The following is a 6000-nucleotide window of genomic DNA, read 5'->3' on the forward strand; positions in this document are numbered from 1 at the left end:
CAAGAAGGTCGTCACTTGAGAGGGGATGAACTGAGACTTCTCCAGATTGATGGAAAGACACAGAGTCAGGCATGACTGAGTGTGTCTAGTTGCGATTGCGAACGACTGCGCCTTTATAAGGCAGTCGTCAAGGTAGCAAAATATTTGGACACCATCTTGACCAAGATATGCTGCCACCCGTGCCAAGACTTTGGTGAACATTCGGGTGCAGAGCGAAGGCCAGATGGAAGGACTTGTAATTGGAAATCTCTGCCATCCACCCTGAAGCGCAGGAATTTTCTGTGTCTGGGTAGAATAGGGACATGAAAATAGGCATCTTGAAGGTCCAGTGTTGGCTTGTAATCCCCTTGAGACAGTAATTAAAGCACTTCTAGGAGAGACAACATCTGGAAAGTTTGCTTCTTGAGGCACTTTTTGAGGGAACGAAGGTCCAGAATGGGGCGCCACTCCCCCGAGTTTTCCTTGATTTGGAAGAATCTTGAATAGAAGCCTGCATCCCTTTGAAGATTCAGAACACTTTGATCGCTCCTTTCCTTAACATGAGATTGATTTGGCATAAAAGTTCCTTTAGATGGGCAGGAGGAGGAACTCTGGGGGGAGAATTTGGTGTAGCCTCTGGACACTATGTCCAAAACCCATCGATCTGTAGTTATTGCGGACCAATTGGAGAAGAAATGGGAGATCTGCCCTCCAACTTTGGTCGGATTGATGGGAAGAGCGGTTGACAGTTGGCAGTTGGCAGTTGGCACTGCTTTTTTTGAGGAATCTCTACCTCAGCAGGAGGATTTCCCTCTGTACTGCTTGTAAGAGGCAGCCTGCGGCTTTCGAAACGACTGCTGTTGCAGGCAGGAGGAGTAACGCGGTTGGCCCCGATAGGGATGGTACTGCTGGTATTGGTTGTAACCTCCCCGAAAGGAAGAGGAGGAGCCACAACTCTACGCACCTCCAAAGGGCTGCATTTTAAACTGTACAGTAGACACTACACACGGACCTAAGAGGCCTGGAATTTAGACTTTGACATTCCAATGGAAGATCAAGACTGGCAGGGGTCCTGTGAAATAACATGCATGGTTTCTAGTAATGCCCATTTTTGACTGATACATTATAATTTTCTGCGAAGAACCTACTTAACGCCACAAGACCTTTATCGAATGGTTGTGTCTTGCCCAGATATATGCCTGCGCTGCAACACTGTGGGGGCTGATTTCTTACATTAATCATGGCCCTGCGATGCAATACACTCCTTCTGGCAACAAGCTGGCGAAGAAATGGTGCATGCCACACAACTAAGTATTGAGCGGACAACCAAATGCTGTTTATTAGGCCTCTTTAGATGCAAGAAGGGTGCAAGATAACCTATAACTTTGGTCAGTCGCCTATGGTACTGGCATGACGTAGAATTGTAATCACATGGCTGTCCCAGCATGCCCCAACGATTGCGCTCTGGCATAGAGATGCGCTCGACTGGGCCCTAGCTGAGGAGACACATATGCGCATTAGCAGAAAGAATGACATGTTTGAGAATACACTAAACACTTGCCGTGCTCATACAGATAACTCCTCGCTCCTGCTTCCCGAGTGACAACAGACACAGACTCTGGCTATGAAAATTATGAGGCAGAACACTACGACATTGGGGACGAACATGATAATTATAAGGTACATTCCCAATTAGGGGAATGGGACACTTATTGATTACCTGGAGAATGGGAAAGCAGATTAGTGCATGTGTAATTATTGACTGCTTCTTGATTAACCTACTGACGTAGAACATATTGGTATGATATGTCTCTGTATACTCTGACTGCCAGGTTGTATGTTGACAAAATTAATATAAAGTAAAAAAAAAAAAACAAAGCCATTACATTGTGGGTAATAGAGGGTAGTGAACCGGTAATTCACGCCACAATCCTTCGACATGTGTTTCAAGTAGCCAGACATGAAGTTGGTACCTCGGTATGACACCACCTCCTTAGGGAAGCCCACCCTGGTAAAGATGCTAATGAGGGCCCTAGCCACTGCAGGGGCAGTGGCAGTCCTGAGGGGAATAGCCTCGGAATACCTGGAGGCATGATCTACTACCAGCAGAACTGTTCCCTGATGCTGTAGGGGGGTCAAGGGGACCAACAATGTCAATCATTGCCCTTTCAAAGTAAACGCCAACAACTGGAAGCGGGATTAAGGGGGCCTTTGGGTGCCCACCTGTCGTGCCTGGTCAAGGTGTCCGGGGATGCCATAACCAGGTCCTCAAGGAAAGATACAAACAAGTTTGCTTCACTGAAGGGAAGATGGCTTAACAAGACGCCAAACAATACTTCATATACAACTCTGACCCGAACTTTTACTATGGAAAGCCGAGAAGCACAGTCCGTTCGTTGATCATCTCAAAGAGTCTGGACAGAATAAGTCATATATGTGGCTGCTTATAATGCACAAATGGAGGCGCAGGAACTCCCCAAACGCCCGAGGCTCTACCACTCTCCTAGTGGCACCAGGTTTGGGGTCTTTGGCCTCAGTGTAAAGGAATTCCTCCTCCCAATACGTCCTGTGGGCACCACTGCCATCACATCCTTCCTGTGCTGCAGCTTGCAGTCACAGGTTTTCAAGAGTGGGACAGGTTTTCTGTCCCTGGCACAGATCTTCCCTAGAGGGTCGCACCAGGGCCAAAAGCTCATCCTGGTAAAACTTCAGCTCCTGAGGCTCAGTTGTCTCTAGGGCTGACCCTTCTTCCTCCTGAGGTGAACGGTCTGGTGTCTGACTAGAAGCTGGTTCTCCAGTTTTCATGCATTTTCTCTTGGAGGACTGGGCCATTATTCCAGACTTCAGCACCTCTTTTACACCCGGGCTCTGCTCTGTGCTATGGTTTTCACACACACACCCAGTGTGAGGTTCCAAGCATTTCTGCATGGATCCTCAGTTCTACCTCAGCCCAGGCTAAGGGTTCCAAATCATTGCCAAGAAAACAATCAACTAGTATGGATGAAGAGACTGCTACCTCTTAGTTGCCAGCAACTCCTTCCAAATCAAAAGACACCCTCGCATGCGGGATGGATTTTTGTCACATTTTCAGCATTGATGACTGGAAAGGTCCTTCCAGGCAGATACTGTTCCAAGGAAACTATCTGCTCAGTCACCATGGTGATGCTGGCACCAGTGTCTCTCAAGGCCTCCACCCTAACCCCATGTGCATGTTAGTGGGCCAGGCAGCTAAGGTGGCTAAGGCCACATCCCCTACTCGAGTCGCCTCAGAGAGCTCATTGGCCTGGCCATTGCTGTCCTGAGATCCCATCTGGAGATTGGCAGCTGCGGGTACTGCAGGTGGACCAGAGGTATATTTCTTGTTTTTACAGCCAGAGTCTCGAGCTCAGTGCCCACGTGACCTACAGCCATGGCACCAAGCCCATCTTAGGATCCCAGTTCTTACCCTGGTACCCACCCTTTGGCTGTCAAGAGTCTCTGGGCCCACTCTCTTGAACAGGTTTTTGGGGGCCTGAAGTAGAATCTTTCTTTTTCAGGTTACCTCATTTCCCTAGGGTCGCTTTCTGGCAAAAATACACGGCATGCATAGACACGGTTTGCTATGTAACCTCTGGACTCCTGTACACCTAAACCAACACCAGTAATCAGACACTAGGGACATCACCTGAAGCTCCTAAGATTTTCCTTTTGTTTGGTATCTTGTTTTTGGGAGTTGGGTTTTTAGGATAAGCTATTTTTGGGTGTGCCTGGGGGTGGGGTGTATCAGGTAGCCCCTGTGGTAGACGATGGGATAGAGGATAAGGAGTGCCATGCCATCCCTTCATATATTTCTCCCCTCCTATATTCACAGTCCCCTTTTACCAGTTGTCCGCTTTGCTGTCATCAAGAACTGGAGAGAGGGGAATCGGCAGGCGGCCCCTTTAAGCCGGAGCTGAGGACGGACATAAGAGGATACACACTTGAAGAAGGGGGGGGCGGAGAGCGCGTCAGGTTGGTCAGTAGTTGGTCCAGCTACACGCGGCATGGGAACGCGAGGCGGAAAAACCAGCGGGGGAAGACCGGAAAGACAGAGAAGGACTAACAGCCTTACGAGAGAGAGAACCGGAGCCCAGGGGAGGTAACAGCTTGTCGGCGAGCAGAACACCCGAACCTGGCGGAGGAGGGAAAGCCGAAGCAGAAGACCAGACCTCACTGAAGGACACGGAGTCACCACGCCATGGCCCCGAAGGGACGTGGCTCTTCCAGGTGTGTGGGCATCTACGGGGCTTTTGGAAAGAGGCTGAGTTAGAGAAGGACGGGAGGGGAGGCTGAGGGGTGAAAGGGACCCAAGGAAAAGGAAATAAGTGAGACGGAAACAAAGACAAGAGCAGAAATCATCGGTTACTCTTTTTCTTTTGGTTGCTCCAACCTCTACACCCTTCCTCGACATTTATGCATAGCTATTATTTATCCCTCCCCTTTTGGGAGTTGGGTTTTTAGGATAAGCTATTTTTGGGTGTGCCTGGGGGTGGGGTGTATCAGGTAGCCCCTGTGGTAGACGATGGGATAGAGGATAAGGAGTGCCATGCCATCCCTTCATATCTTTCTCCCCTCCTATATTCACAGTCCCCTTTTACCAGTTGTCCGCTTTGCTGTCATCAAGAACTGGAGAGAGGGGAATCGGCAGGCGGCCCCTTTAAGCCGGAGCTGAGGACGGACATAAGAGGATACACACTTGAAGAAGGGGGGGGCGGAGAGCGCGTCAGGTTGGTCAGTAGTTGGTCCAGCTACACGCGGCATGGGAACGCGAGGCGGAAAAACCAGCGGGGGAAGACCGGAAAGACAGAGAAGGACTAACAGCCTTACGAGAGAGAGAACCGGAGCCCAGGGGAGGTAACAGCTTGTCGGCGAGCAGAACACCCGAACCTGGCGGAGGAGGGAAAGCCGAAGCAGAAGACCAGACCTCACTGAAGGACACGGAGTCACCACGCCATGGCCCCGAAGGGACGTGGCTCTTCCAGGTGCGTGGGCATCTACGGGGCTTTTGGAAAGAGGCTGAGTTAGAGAAGGACGGGAGGGGAGGCTGAGGGGTGAAAGGGACCCAAGGAAAAGGAAATAAGTGAGACGGAAACAAAGACAAGAGCAGAATTCATCGGCTACTCTTTTTCTTTTGGTTGCTCCAACCTCTACACCCTTCCTCGACATTAATGCATAGCTATTATTTATCCCTCACATCCTCCCTTGACTAAACCATAAAGCAAAAACACTTACCTGGGTCTTTTCCTTCTGTCCGAGGGACGACGGCGGCAGAGGCTCACCTAAGAGACTGAAGTGGAAGACCCTGTGGGAAAGAAGAATATAAAAGAGACAATCAATCATTGTGATTTCCTGTAATACTAATAAAAAGTGCATACCAAGAAATTATTCAATGCAGTGTGCTCCTTCTTGACCGACTCTTCTACAACGGGGAGCTACATACTTTCTCTACAGGGAATGGGAGACAGAAACACAGAGACCAACAGACACACACATACGGGAAAGCATAGTAGGAAAACACTATATACAATTTTTATATGCTTGCATATGTACATTGTTTTAGAAAGATGGTGGAACTATTTATTCTGTTCAATGTGCTTATTTTGCTAATTACATTTATCTGCTTCTATTATCATTGCAGTTCGGGCTGGACTGTTCCCATGAGGCACAGGGTCAAGACTGATTTGCATATGTCCATGTCTGAACTCGGGTGACATGGTGAGCAAAATAATGATGGATTTACCCAGATCTCTTGACTGAGGATGAATGTTTTGATTTGTTCTGCATTCCATCCATCAATTGTGTGTCTGTTGCTCTATTATTATTTCAGCACATACATTCTATACAAGAATTACGATGGTTAAATTAATAATGAAAATGCTAATGTTATGTTATTTTAATTTGATATCGCACACAAATTACCCCTAAGCAGAAACTACTTTAAGGAGAAATTTAGGATTGGTACGTAGAACCACTCAATCTTTGTGAAGCTGAAAGAAAGGCTCT

The sequence above is a fragment of the Lissotriton helveticus genome (assembly GCF_964261635.1).
Source record: "Lissotriton helveticus chromosome 1_1 unlocalized genomic scaffold, aLisHel1.1 SUPER_1_unloc_6, whole genome shotgun sequence".
Lineage (NCBI taxonomy): Eukaryota > Metazoa > Chordata > Amphibia > Caudata > Salamandridae > Lissotriton > Lissotriton helveticus.